At 37.6% G+C, this 13220-nt stretch overlaps 1 protein-coding gene across 4 annotated transcripts in view; it reads right to left on the reverse strand.

Annotated features, from left to right (window-relative positions):
* Positions 1–13220, reverse strand: part of MAST2 (microtubule associated serine/threonine kinase 2) — a 219378-nt gene that overhangs the window by 83336 nt on the left and 122822 nt on the right. The window lies entirely within an intron of this gene.

Here is a 13220-nt window from a genome sequence, read left to right on the forward strand (position 1 = left end):
AAAAAAAAAAAAAAAAAAAAAAAAAAAAAAAACTTTAAAAAAAAAAAAAAGAAAAAAGAAAATAAAATTATGTCCATATATTTGACAAAATAAAAGCTAAATTTAAAATGTGGGTGGATTACACATATGTAAAGTGAACAGGAAGAGGGTGGTTGTGATAGAAGATTTGCCCAGATAGAAGAAATGTGTATTAAGCAGTAACATGATAGTAGTGATTACGGCGCATTTTAACTGGTACAACCATGGTTCGAATCTAACCTATAGCAGTATGTTTAAAGAAAACCAGCAAATGATCACCCCAAACCTCTGCTCAAAATCCTCTGACAACTGCCAGAGCCAAGTAAATATCTAACTTAGTTATTAGCATGCCATGCCATGATATGGCCCCACGCTGATTTGTCCTATCATCTCTCTACAAATCCACTCTCCCCACACTTTACACCCCAATGCTTAAACAAGTCCATGCCATTATGTTTCTACTCCCTTGCACATGCTATTGCTTCTATTAAATACAAGGTCTACCTGACAAGTGTGTGTCAATTCCTCTCTTCTCAAGTCAAGAGTTTCCTTATCTCTAAAGCTTTCCTTGTGTTCTCCAGAGCAAAATGAGACGTTGGTTTCCACACACTGGCACTGAATTTTGTATAACCTTTCATTACAGAATTTATTGCGCATCTCCACGCAACTCCCACCACACGCCAGGTAGCTTTGTAGGAGAAAACTAACAAACTTTCAAGGAACAAGTAATTCATGTCTTATAAAGTTGTGCAGGAAAATAGAGTAAGATGGAGAGCTGCCTAAGTTATTTTATAACAATAGTATAACTTTGATTCAAAGCCAGATAACAACAGCCTAAGAAAATTATGGGCCCATTTCCTTTATAAATATATATGTTTTAATTCTATAAAATTTTAGCAAACTTAATTTTAAAAAATACTGTGATCAAGTAGGTCCACAGACCCCAGAAGGGCCCTGAGGCCCCTTCAAAAGGACTGCAAAGTCAAAACTATTTTTATAGGAACACTGAGACATCATTTGGCTTTTTTCACTGGGTAACATTTGTACTGATTTTACAACATCAAAGTGGGTAAAACTTCTGAAGCACCTCAGCACAAATTAAAGTAGTCATAGTTTTTTTCACAACCATTCATTTGCGGGGGTTGGGGGGAGACAACTAGATTCACTTAGAATGTTCTTATTGCAGCAATAACAATTAGTAATTTCGTTAAATCCTGACACTCTTTAGAGGCACCTGCCTGGCTCAGTTTGGATAGCATGTGACTCTTGAATTTGGGGTTGTGAGTTTAAGCCCCATGTTGAGTGTAGAGGTTACGTTTTAAAAATATTGACTATCTTTTAAATATTCTACATGACAAAATGATTAATTATGCATTAAATACTACTGCTGAATTATCAAAGTACAATAACTGTGTTGAAGAAGACATGCCATTGTTTGTGAGCCACTTTTTTTTCCATGAACATCATTTTACAGTTATTCAGACTTAAGAACCTGCAAACATTTTCTGGAAATGAACAAAACAAGCTTATCACTTTAAGGAAAACAACTGAAAGTATTTGTTGCCAATGATAAATTTAAACTTTTAAGCAAAAATCAGAATTTTGAAAAACTTGTATTGTGATTTTGACTGCTTCCCAATGTTTATACTTTGCTGATAAGAGTGATGTTGATATTAGCAAATGTGATTTTTTCATATTGTACAACTGAAATGTATCAACATTTGAGAGAAAAATAAAGAGAAAAAGTATTTGATATATACCTTTGAATATAAAGAAATTCTCAAGAAAACAGAAAACAAAAGACATTTTCTTAATTTCAAAAAGGATCTTTACTCAAAATTTAAAGGAAAAATTATACTCAAGGAAAACTATATTCCCTTTGAGGCCAAGGAAAAACACAAGGGTACCTACTCTAATTGCTATCCCGAAACCTAATGCCAGAAGCTCTGGCCAATTAAAGTAAAAAAAAGAAAAAAGAAAAAAAGAGAAAACAAAAAAATGAGGATAGCATGGAAAGATATAAAATTGTAATTTTTGCATATACTAGCAATAACTATGTAGAAAACCATTCACAACAGTAGTCAAAACACTTTAAGAAATCCAATGTTAAGAAAGTCAGACAATACAATCAATAATGGGAAGATGAATTTCTTTAAGTCGAAATTCAACTAATAGAAATCTGAGGAGTGTCTGGGTGGCTCAGTCAGTTTAGTGTCGCTCTTTATTTTGAGGGAGAGCAACAGCAAGAGAGAGGAAGTGGATAGGGGAGAGAGAAAGGAAGAAAGAGAATCCCAAACAGACTCTGCACTGTCAGCACAGAACCCAGTGCAGGGTTCAGTTCATGAACTGTGAGATCATGACCTAAGCTGAAATCAAGAGTCAGACACTTAGTTGACTGAGCCACCCAGGTGCCTCTTGCACGTGCTTGAAAGAAAGAAAGAAAGAAAGAAAGAAAGAAAGAAAGAAAGAAAGAAACCTGGGAAAGACCTGCAAATACAGAACACTTTAGCTTATCAGAAATATAAATGAATAGCATTTTAAAAATAAAGATTAATGCAAAACTAGCAGTAATGAAATAAGAATTGTTGGGTATGGAAAAGAATTTAATTAAATGTCTTATAAATTAAAATTATAGACATTGAAAGGATAAATGGATAAAGAAAATATGGCATATACTGACAGTGGATTATTATTCAGCCATAACGAAGAATGAAATCTTGCCAAGTGCAACAACATGGATGAATCTCAAGGGCATTATACTACGTGAAATAAGTCAGACAGAAATAGATAAATACCACATGATCTCATCTATATGCTAAATCTAAAACAAAAAACTGAGTTTATGGATATAGAGAACAGACTGGTGGTTGCCTGAGGTGGGGTGGGAGGTGGGGGGCAAAATGAGATACAAATTTCCAGTTATAAAATGAATGTCATGGGAATTTAATGTAGAGCATGGTGACTCTAGTTAATAATACTGTATTGCATATTTAAAAGGAGCTAAGAGAGGGGATCTTGGATGTTCTCATCACAAGAAAAAAAGCCTATAACTGTGTATGGTGATGGATGTTAACTGGACATATTGTAGTGATTACTCACAATACATACAAATATCGAATCATCATATTATATACCTGAAACTAATATAATGTCAATTTTAAAAATTACTAAAACTCAATGATGAGGTAAACTCTGAGGCAAAGTAATTAGAAAGAGAATTAGTGAAAGACCATTTTAAGGAACCAAAGACACAGTGATTAAATGGTTATATGAGTTTGTTTCCTGAACTCTATTTGGGACCATAGTGTAGAGGCCTAAGCACAGACTTAACAACTAGAGAGAAAAAAACTGCAATATAATGAGCTTACTTATCAACCACAGACACTTCCAAACAGTCCACTTCACTGCCTTGGTTCTTCTTCCACATAAACTTCATGGAAACATTTAGACTAGGAAGAACATACCTCTTTTTAAAATAATTAGTAATCCAAAAGGGACCAGAACAAAATCAATCAAAGACACGATAGAAAATTAATGTCTAGAATATATAAAGAACTCCTACAACAAACAACACCAGATTTTAAAATGAGCAAAGATGGGCACCTGAGTGGCTCAGTCAGTTAAGCGTCCGACTTTGGCTCAGGTCATGATCTCACGGTTCATGAGTTCAAGCCCCATTTCAGGCTCTGTGCTGACAGCTCAGAGCCTGGAGCCTGCTTTGGATTCTGTGTCTCCCTCTCTCTCTCTCTCTGCCCCTCTCTCACTTATGCTCTCTCTCTCTCTCTCTCAAGAATAAAAATAAATAAATACAATAAAAGGAAAGAATAAATAAAAATAAATAAATAAAATGAGCAAAGGACCTGAGGGGCACCTGGGTGGCTCAGTCAGTTAAGAGTCCGACTTCAGCTCAGGTCATGATCTCGCAGTCGGTCAGTGAGTTTGAGTCCTATGTGGGCTCTGTGTTAACAGTTCACAGCCTAAAACCTGCTTGGGATTCTATGTCTCCTCCTCTCTCTGCTCCTCCCCCACTCATGCTCTGTCTCTCTGTGTCTCTCAAAAATGAATAAACGTTAAAAAAAATTTTTTTAAACGAGCCAAGGACTTGAATAGACATTTCTCTTAAGAAGATACATGCATGGCCAAAAAGTACATGAAAAGCTGCTCCATATCACTAATCATCAGGAAAATGTAAATCAAAACCACAATAAGCTACCACTACATACCCAATAGAATGGCTATAATCAATAAGACAAAATATCTAGTGCAGGTAAGGATGTAGAAAAACAACCCCTCAAATATCGCTGGTGGGAATATAAAATGATATAGCCACTGCAGAAAACAGTTTGGAGGTTCTTAAAAAGTTAAGTATAAATTTACCATACAACACAATTTCATTCCTAGGATTCTGTCCAAGAGAAATGAAAACATATATCCACACAATGACATGTATGCAAATGTTCATAGCAATATTTACACCTAATAGTCCCAAACTAGAAACAATCCAAATGTCCATCAACTGGTGAATGGATTAACAAAACGTGGTCTACCCATACAATGAAACATTATTCAGGAATAAAAAAGAATGAACTACTGATGTGTGCTACAACAAATAAGCCTCAAAAAAATTATGCTAAAAGAAAGAAACCAGAAACAAACTACAAAGTATATGATTCCATTTACATGAAATGTTCAGAAACAGCAAATTTATACAGCCAAAATCAAATCAGTGGTTGCCTAAGGTAAGTGGTTGCCTAGGAGAAACAGTACAGTGGTACAATGGGCACAAGGAAACTCTTTGGGTTAAGGAAATATTCTAAATTTAGATTATGGTGATAGCTGCACAATTTTACAAATTTGACAAAAACTGATGAGGTTTTTTGGGGTGATGGGGGTTGGTTCTTGACAAGAGCTAGGCCTCCAGTATCCTGTGAGTCTTCTTTAGCATATGAAAATCTCATTGGAAACTTCCCTCCACTTTACCTTCCCAAATCCCAAATATATAACCAGTCTCTCCACAGGGTCCAAGTCAGCTCTTCCTGCCCACAGGTCCTCTCCCTGTGCTTTAATAAAATCACCTTTTTGCACCAATGATGTCTTCAAGAATTCTTTCTTGACCATCAGCTCCGAACCACCCCACCTCTGTCACCCCAGAACCTCATCAAAAACCACTGGATAACTTGGAATTGGTGAATTTTACAGTATATAAACTGTATCTCAGTAAACTTTTTTTTTTTTTTTTTTTTGATTATACAGGCATCTAAGACTATATCTTATGTACTTAGTGGACCTAAGAATCCTCCTTCCTCCTCTTCTTTCCTGAATAATTCAGTCTAGAAGCCATTAGATTATTATGATGATGGCCAAGTGGTTGGAGGGTTGGGGGAAGAAGGCACTCACACATGCATATTACATATATACACATTCTCTAGGAACAGTGAACCCAAATATCAGCAACCATGCCTATCACCCATATCTTGGCTTTTAAATACCATTCTCCACTAAAAGGAACCATGTTCTTTGGAGAAATGGCTAATACAAGGGCTAGAGCAGGGAAGATACAAAATAAGCCATCCAGGAATGTCTTACAGAGCCAGAAAATTAGGAAGTTCTCAAAGAATGGTGGGGAAATGTTAAAAAAAAAAAAAAAAAAAAAAGCAGCAGCAGCAGCCACCAGCATAAGAGACTCCTCTTGACTAAATATGGTACAATTTGAATATCAAAATATATAATGTTATTAACAGATTACAACCCACTAAATAAAATAAGAGCCCATTGAATTCATGCTGATACGAGAGAAAAAATGAACAGGGAGAAGAAAAAGCTTTTCTTTACAGTGCAGTGCCAACAGACGAGTGCAGAAAAAATGATGGAATTTGAAAAATACCATTTGGCAACCAGCATAGAATAATAATTCAGCCAAGAAACATCAATGAATGCTAAAAATAGTGAGTTAAAATTTGATGAGAAGTGGGGTAGTTACATAATTTCAAGAAATTTCCCTCAAAATACTTGTTAATTAGAGAGGGGAAAAAAATAATCTTAGAGCAGAGAAACTAGCAGATCAAGTGATCAAGGTTAATTTCACAGTAATGGGATATAATGAAAGCCTGTATCACCTGATAGGATGCAACAAGAAGAACACACCATCCTTTTTCAGAAACCGTAATATTTCTGCCAAAGATGCTGGAGGTGACCAGAATTTGCCACCCCAAAATACGCTACGTTGGCAAAAGGATTTTTTGAAGCCAAAGGCAACTGAGAATCAAAAGAAAAGGAAAGAATTCTCTGTCCTCTCATTATCTGCCTGAAACCAGGCAAATTTCCCTTTGAGGAATGTGTCCCTCTGTACCTGGGAGAGAAGAGCTACAATGTGTTTGCATAAACATAAACACTGCATAATGTTCCATTAGTTCCTTCACATATTTCCTATTATTCCCTACAATTTATCATGCCTTAAAGCCCAAATCGTCTTTCCTTTGTAAAAGGATACGTAAGCTTCTGAGTCTAACCAGTTCTTTGAGTTACATTTCTTTTCTGTGAATTCCTATATGTGTAAATATTGATAAAAATTGTATGCCTTTCCTCCTATTAATCTTTCCTTTGTCAGTTTAAGTCACAGGCCCCCAGGCACTGAACTAAAAGGGTAGAACAAAAGTTTTTCCTAACAATGCATAACCTGAGCCGAAATCAAGAGTTGGATGCTCAAGTGACTGAGCCACCGAGGTGCCCCTGAAATTATTTTTTTTTTAATAGCTGCTAACCTCCAGAGCAATCACCTGAAATGTTATCAGAATGGCTGTAATAGAAATGAATAAGGCTGAAGGCTGAAAGCTTACTGGATAAACAGCATTCTCTCTCACTCCACCATGTGCTGGGAACTTTCCTACTGCCAATTTGGGCCTATTCTCCCACTCAGAGTATCTAGTATACAGTTGAATGAAATAATGGATGATTCCACCTTAATTTCCTAGGACAGGAAAACTAATTCCCTCCACATAAGATTGGGAAATACATTCTTTATCCTTAAGGAACAATTTAATATGACTTTTTAGTTAGCTACTTTGAGATACTATTTCTCACCCATCAGATTGGAAATAATTCAGAAGCTTGATAATCTATTCAGTTGGCAGGGCTATGAGCAAATACAGTAGTCCCCCTGCTTTTTAATTTTTAATTTCTTTTTATTTTTAATTGAAGTATAATTGACATACAACAGAAGTCCCCACTTATCGGAAATTTTGGTCTTGGTAGTTTCAGTTACCCATAGTCGGGAAGGCATAACGTCAGAAGGTCAGTAGTACTTAATGCTACATCATAGTACCTGTATCATTCACCTCACTTCAGCTCATCATGTAGACATGTTATTATCTCACATCATCACAAGAAGAATGAGGACAAGATATTTGAGAGACCACAGTCACATAACTTTTATTACAGTATATTGTCATAACTGTTCTATTATTAGTTATTGCTGTTAATTTCTTACTGTGCCAAATTTATAAATTAAACTTTATCACTGGTATGTACATATAGGAAAAGACATAGCATACACATGGCTGGGTACTATCCATGGTTTCAGGCATTTGGTGGGTCCCCTGCAAATAAGAGGAGACTACTGTAGACATTATCTTATACCCACTGGTGGAAATACATAATGATATAACCACTATTTTGGGAAACTGGACAATAGCTAATAAAACTACATATGCATTTATTCTTTGACTCAGCATCCGCAATTCTAGGAATTTATCCTGAAGGCAAACCATGAAAATTAACTCTTCTATGCTTGATAACTCTATCTATCTGATAAATCATTGAAAATTATTTGTGTCCAGAACTCTCCAGTTCCAAACCTCCTATCTACCAAGACAAAAGAAGGGATTGACCTGAGCCCCTATGACAATCAGGATTGGCATTGGTTTCTCTTCCTGTAGCATCCAGGGACAAGAAAGAGAAGCTGTTGCAAGAGCCCCTCCTAAAGAACCCTAAGAAATAACATTTATCTTTGCAATTGCCTGGGCTGTTGGGTTCTTGCCATCTGGATCAGTTCTCACCTCTCGGAGCACCTATGTAACAAGGGTCTACATAAATGGTGTCCCAGGATGACTACTAGGAGCCAAAAGAGGAAGCCAAGGTTTTCTTCAGTTTAGCAATCAGTTAGCAGCTACTTAAATGGCAAGCTCCAAGGGTCTTTACACACACAAAAATCTTCTGTCGCACTACTCTGGGTATAGAATCTTCACTACAAAGGAGTAGTTACCAGGTTTGAAACAAGACAAAGAAACTGGTGACACTGAGGCATCAGGATGAAGGCCCAGGAAAGAATCTAGCTAAACTGACTCAAGAGTAAGGGTAACAAATAGATAACAAGGGGGAAATTCCTTTTGTGTAAGTATTGTAGCTAATAAATGGAAAGGGAATGGGAATATCAACTTTTTTTTGCAAACTTTTAATAAAATAATGGGTCTAAGGTGACAATTATTAATGGCCAATACTATCAAAACATGGGAAAGAGTTCAACCTGCCTCCTGACAATTGTACACTGCAAACCAACTACTAAGTATTCTTCTCTGGCCCCCCCCCAAATCAAACTAGAATCAGATCAAGCCACCAGTTTATGAGAAACACAGAGGTCATAAGAACTATGTTAAATAACCACTCAGGGATGCAATGAGCAAAATTCAGAATGTAGGAAAAGTCTATAAGAACAAATATTTACAGATAAAATGATACAGTCTGGGATTTGCTTTAAAATAATCAGGTTGGGGGGAATAGGCAGAGATGCAGAAGAGATAATATACTGACCATGAGCTGATAAGTAGACACTCAAGATAGAAGTAGACACTCAAGATAGAAATACTCTTTGTATTTTGTAATGTTTCTGAGAGTTTCTATAATACAACATTTAAAAAAGAGTTTTTTAGTGAACAAAATTTTCCTACTTCCAGAAACAGAAATGCCATTTAGAAACCTTCAGCTTCTTGAAGTTGAACAATCCAAGAACAAGCCTGTGGCATCTTGCCAAATAGAACTATACGTTTATTCAGAGTTACCTGTAGCCAGGATCTATGAAAAATTCTCTGCTATACAAAGTTTCCTGAGGTTAAGTCACAGCTAGTATTCTTCCTTACTTTACCTTTCTATTTAAAAAGCAAAAGAACATGGGCTGTGACTCCATCAGTTAAGTGTCCAACTCTTGATATCGGCTCAGGTTGTGATCTCTCAGTGGTGGGATAGAGCCCATGTCAGGCTCTATGCTGAGTGTGGAGTCTGCTTGGGATTCTCTCTCCCTCACTCTCTCTGCTCTTCCCCCGCTCGCATGTGTGCATCTGCACGCGTGGCTCTCTCTCTCAAAATAAACATTTAAGGGGCGCCTGGGTGGCGCAGTCGGTTGGGCCTCCGACTTCAGCCAGGTCACGATCTCGCGGTCCGTGAGTTCGAGCCCCGCGTCGGGCTCTGGGCCGATGGCTCGGAGCCTGGAGCCTGTTTCCGATTCTGTGTCTCCCTCTCTCTCTGCCCCTCCCCCGTTCATGCTCTGTCTCTCTCTGTCCCAAAAATAAATAAAAAAACGTTGAAAAAAAAATTAAAAAAAAAAAATAAAAATAAAAAAAAATAAACATTTAAAAAAAAAAAGAAAACAAACAAAAAAAAAGCACTTTCCCTTTCTTAATCGGAGAATCCTATTTCCTGACGATACTCTCAAGCTGTTCTTTCCCTTACCTATGAGGAGAGGGAAAATGAAACACTTTAAACCTAGTTTAATGAATTTTCCTCACTGTCAAAAATAGCCCAAAAAGAGTTTTTCTCATTTTAGTCCACATCCTGCTGCACCCCAACTGGCCAATTTTTAGTAGCAAATAGTGAAACCGCATGTGAGGGCAGAAGAGCACCCAGCTGCCAGTAACAAAGCTTCCGTGGGCAGGACATTATGATAAGTGATACCTAGAGCTATCCAAGGGAAAATAAGAATATGAGAAAACGAACAGAAGCAACATGAAGTGTGGGGATCAGCAACATGTGAGTTTTCCAACAAAAACAGCAACACAGTAACTGTTATAGCAGCCTGAGTATTCTCAACAATTGTACATGTATTGACTCATCTAATCCTTACAGCAACCCCTGAAGGGCTATTTTTATCCCCATTTTAATGATGTAGAAAACTGAGGCAGAAAGAAGTGAAGTAATTTGACCACAACAGGGCCAGGATAAGAACAAGTTCTAGAGATGTTCCTCTTTTAGAGTCACTTTGAAAAGCAGTTGTTTAAAAAAAGACAGACAAGGAAAGCAGGTGTTGGTAAAATGAAAATAGTGCTTTCTCTTTGGCAGGAAACAATCTTGACACTACCAAAAAGGGGTTTCAAAGGCTGCCTAGTCTTGGAGGAAGTCCAAAAGAACACCTGTCCTTTGCTGTAAAAGTCTACAAAAAGCCTCTCACACATGTGACACAGGAGGGGTCAGAGGGCTGAATTAGTACCAGCTGCAAACTTCAGCAGTGAATTTGTTTGCTGAAGATGTTTAAGTGAAGGCTGAATAGCTTTTTACTAGACACTGTATAAAAAAGAATTCCTTACCCTATGACCCAGCAATAGCACGGCTAGGAATTTACCCAAGGATATAGGAGTGCTGATGCATAGGGGCACATGTACCCCAATGTTTACAGCAGCACTTTCAACAATAGCCAAATTATGGAAAGGGCCTAAATGTCCATCAACAGACGAATGGATGAAGATGTGGTTTATACATACAATGGAATACTACTTGGCAATGAGAAAGAATGAAATCTGGGTATTTGCAGCAACATGGATGGAACTGGAAGATATTATGCTAAGTGAAGTAAGTCAGTCAGAGAAAGAAAGATACCATATGTTTTCACTCATATGTGGATCTTGAGAAACTTAACAGAAGACCATGGGAGAGGGAAAGGGGGGGGAGTTACAGAGAGGGAGGGAGGCAAACCATAAGAGACTCTTAAATACTGAGAACAAACTGAGTGTTGATGGGGGGGTGAGGGGGAGGGGAAAGTGGGTGATGGGCACTGACGAGGGCACTTGTTGGGATGAGCACTGGATGTTGTATGGAAACCAATTTGACAATAAATTATATTTAAAAAAATAAAATTAAAAAAAAAATTCCTATACAGTAGGGAGTGGACTAGAGCTAGAACCCTTCCAATATAAACTCTAATAAGGAGTTCTTGCTGCAAACCCTCCCAACTACAGGGCTGACAAAGTCTATGGCAGTTTAAAACTGAATCAAAATATAAACCATTCTATGTTTCAAGAAGTTGCCAACACCAAATTCTTATCCCCAGGAGGCCTAGCTGGGCCAGGGAATAGCCAAAAACACAATTGCCTTTTCTCTCTTCAGGGATACCAGTTACACCATAGACCGTATCTAGCATCCCTTCAAATCAGGTTATGTCAACAATGCAATACCCATGTCTGAATGCCAATCAATAGGCTGGAATCATATTCTTGGAAGATGTACAAGATAACTAAAGGTTATAGGGTAAGGGCGCCTGGGTGGCTCAGTCAGTTAAGCATCTGACTCTTGATTTCAGTTCACGATCTCACAGTTCATGAGATCGATCCCTGCACTGGACTCCACACTGACAGAGTAGAGCCTACTTGGGATTCTCTCTCCTCTCTCTGCCCCTCCCTTGCTCTCTCTCTCTCAAAATAAACTTTAAAATAAAGTTACAGGTTAATTAATTCAACCCAAATCATGATCATATTTATTATGCCTCTTAAGGTTGATCAGACCCATCTAAGACACATAAGAGCCACCATCAAGCTTGCCTAAAACAGACCCATCCATCCTTTCCTATCAAGGAACAAACAGAAATGTAGTATACAGTTAGAGTAGGCATCATTTTAAAACTGTGCTGTAATTGTTCTTCAAATTATTATGGGCAATAATTTGTAAGGTCCTAAGCACATCACTAAGATGCAGTCAATAAGGAAGGTTAAGATTCTGAGCAGGGCCTGTTCTAACAACCAAGCAAAAGGATACTATTTTCTAGGACTTTAGGCCATGCAGCCAAAAGCCTCAAAGGGCTATATTAGTTTGCTAGTGCTACCACAACTAAGTACCATAGACTAGGTGGCTCAAACAAAAGACATTTTTTGCCTCACAGTTCTGGAGATTGGAAGGTGTCGGTAGGGTGGGTTTCTTCTACGGCCTCACTCCCTGGCTTGTAAATGGCTGTCTTCTCTATGTCTGTGTCCTAAATCCCTCTTTACAGGGCACCACTTGTATTAGGACCCACCCCAATGACCTCATTTAACCTGTAAAGACCGTATCTCCAAATACACTCACATTACAGGTACTAGGGGTTTTAACTTCCACGAATGAATTTTAGGGGGACACAACTCAATCCATAACAATAGTTATACTCCACGGGAATAAAAGAGAACTCAATATGGCCACTGCAAAAGAGTTCCCTCTCTCTTGTGTCATCCCTTTTTATTATTTTTTAAAGAGATTTTATTGTTCAATAATCTCTAAATCCAACATGGGGCTGGAACCCACAACCCTGAGATCGAGAGTCACACGCTCCACTGACTGAGCCAGCCAGGCACCCTTTGGGTCATCTATTTTTAGAGGTCAAATTCACTGCCAGTAGCTCTCAATTTTTAGTTCCTCACATTGTTTACTAGAATCATTTTTCTCTTCTTTCAACTTGTATTTTCTCAGTTGCTCAATAACAGTGATGTTCAACAGACTTATCTACATGGTAATGATTTGTACAATTTATGTGCATCGCTGTGTTCACTAAGCACTGATTCTGTGCTAGACTTTGAATGTGAATAGAGAGAACAAAACTAAGTTAGTGGATGACAGCAATGAGCAGGGGTAAAAGATAAAAGTGAGTAAAATAAGCCTAAAAGAGGAAAGAAGGTAATAAAGACAAGGGGCCTGGAAGTGACAGTGGACTATGAAATACCAATTCCCACCCCCAGTATGGGAATATTTAGTAAAGAATGTTATGAATATGTCATTTTGGGAAGAGAAAACCTGGGGCTGCAAAATAATTTAGGTTCAGAATATACTATATTACTCAAACGAAGTATCTTAGATGCAAAAACAGAATACTTTTTTTTTTTTCCCTAACAAAAAGCTTAACAAATACCTATTGATCAAACACACTTTCCTTCTTGAAAAATTATGATTGGTTTCAAAGATACCTCTCTCTTGATTCT

This window comes from Panthera uncia (genome assembly GCF_023721935.1).
Source record: "Panthera uncia isolate 11264 chromosome C1 unlocalized genomic scaffold, Puncia_PCG_1.0 HiC_scaffold_4, whole genome shotgun sequence".
Classification (NCBI taxonomy): domain Eukaryota; kingdom Metazoa; phylum Chordata; class Mammalia; order Carnivora; family Felidae; genus Panthera; species Panthera uncia.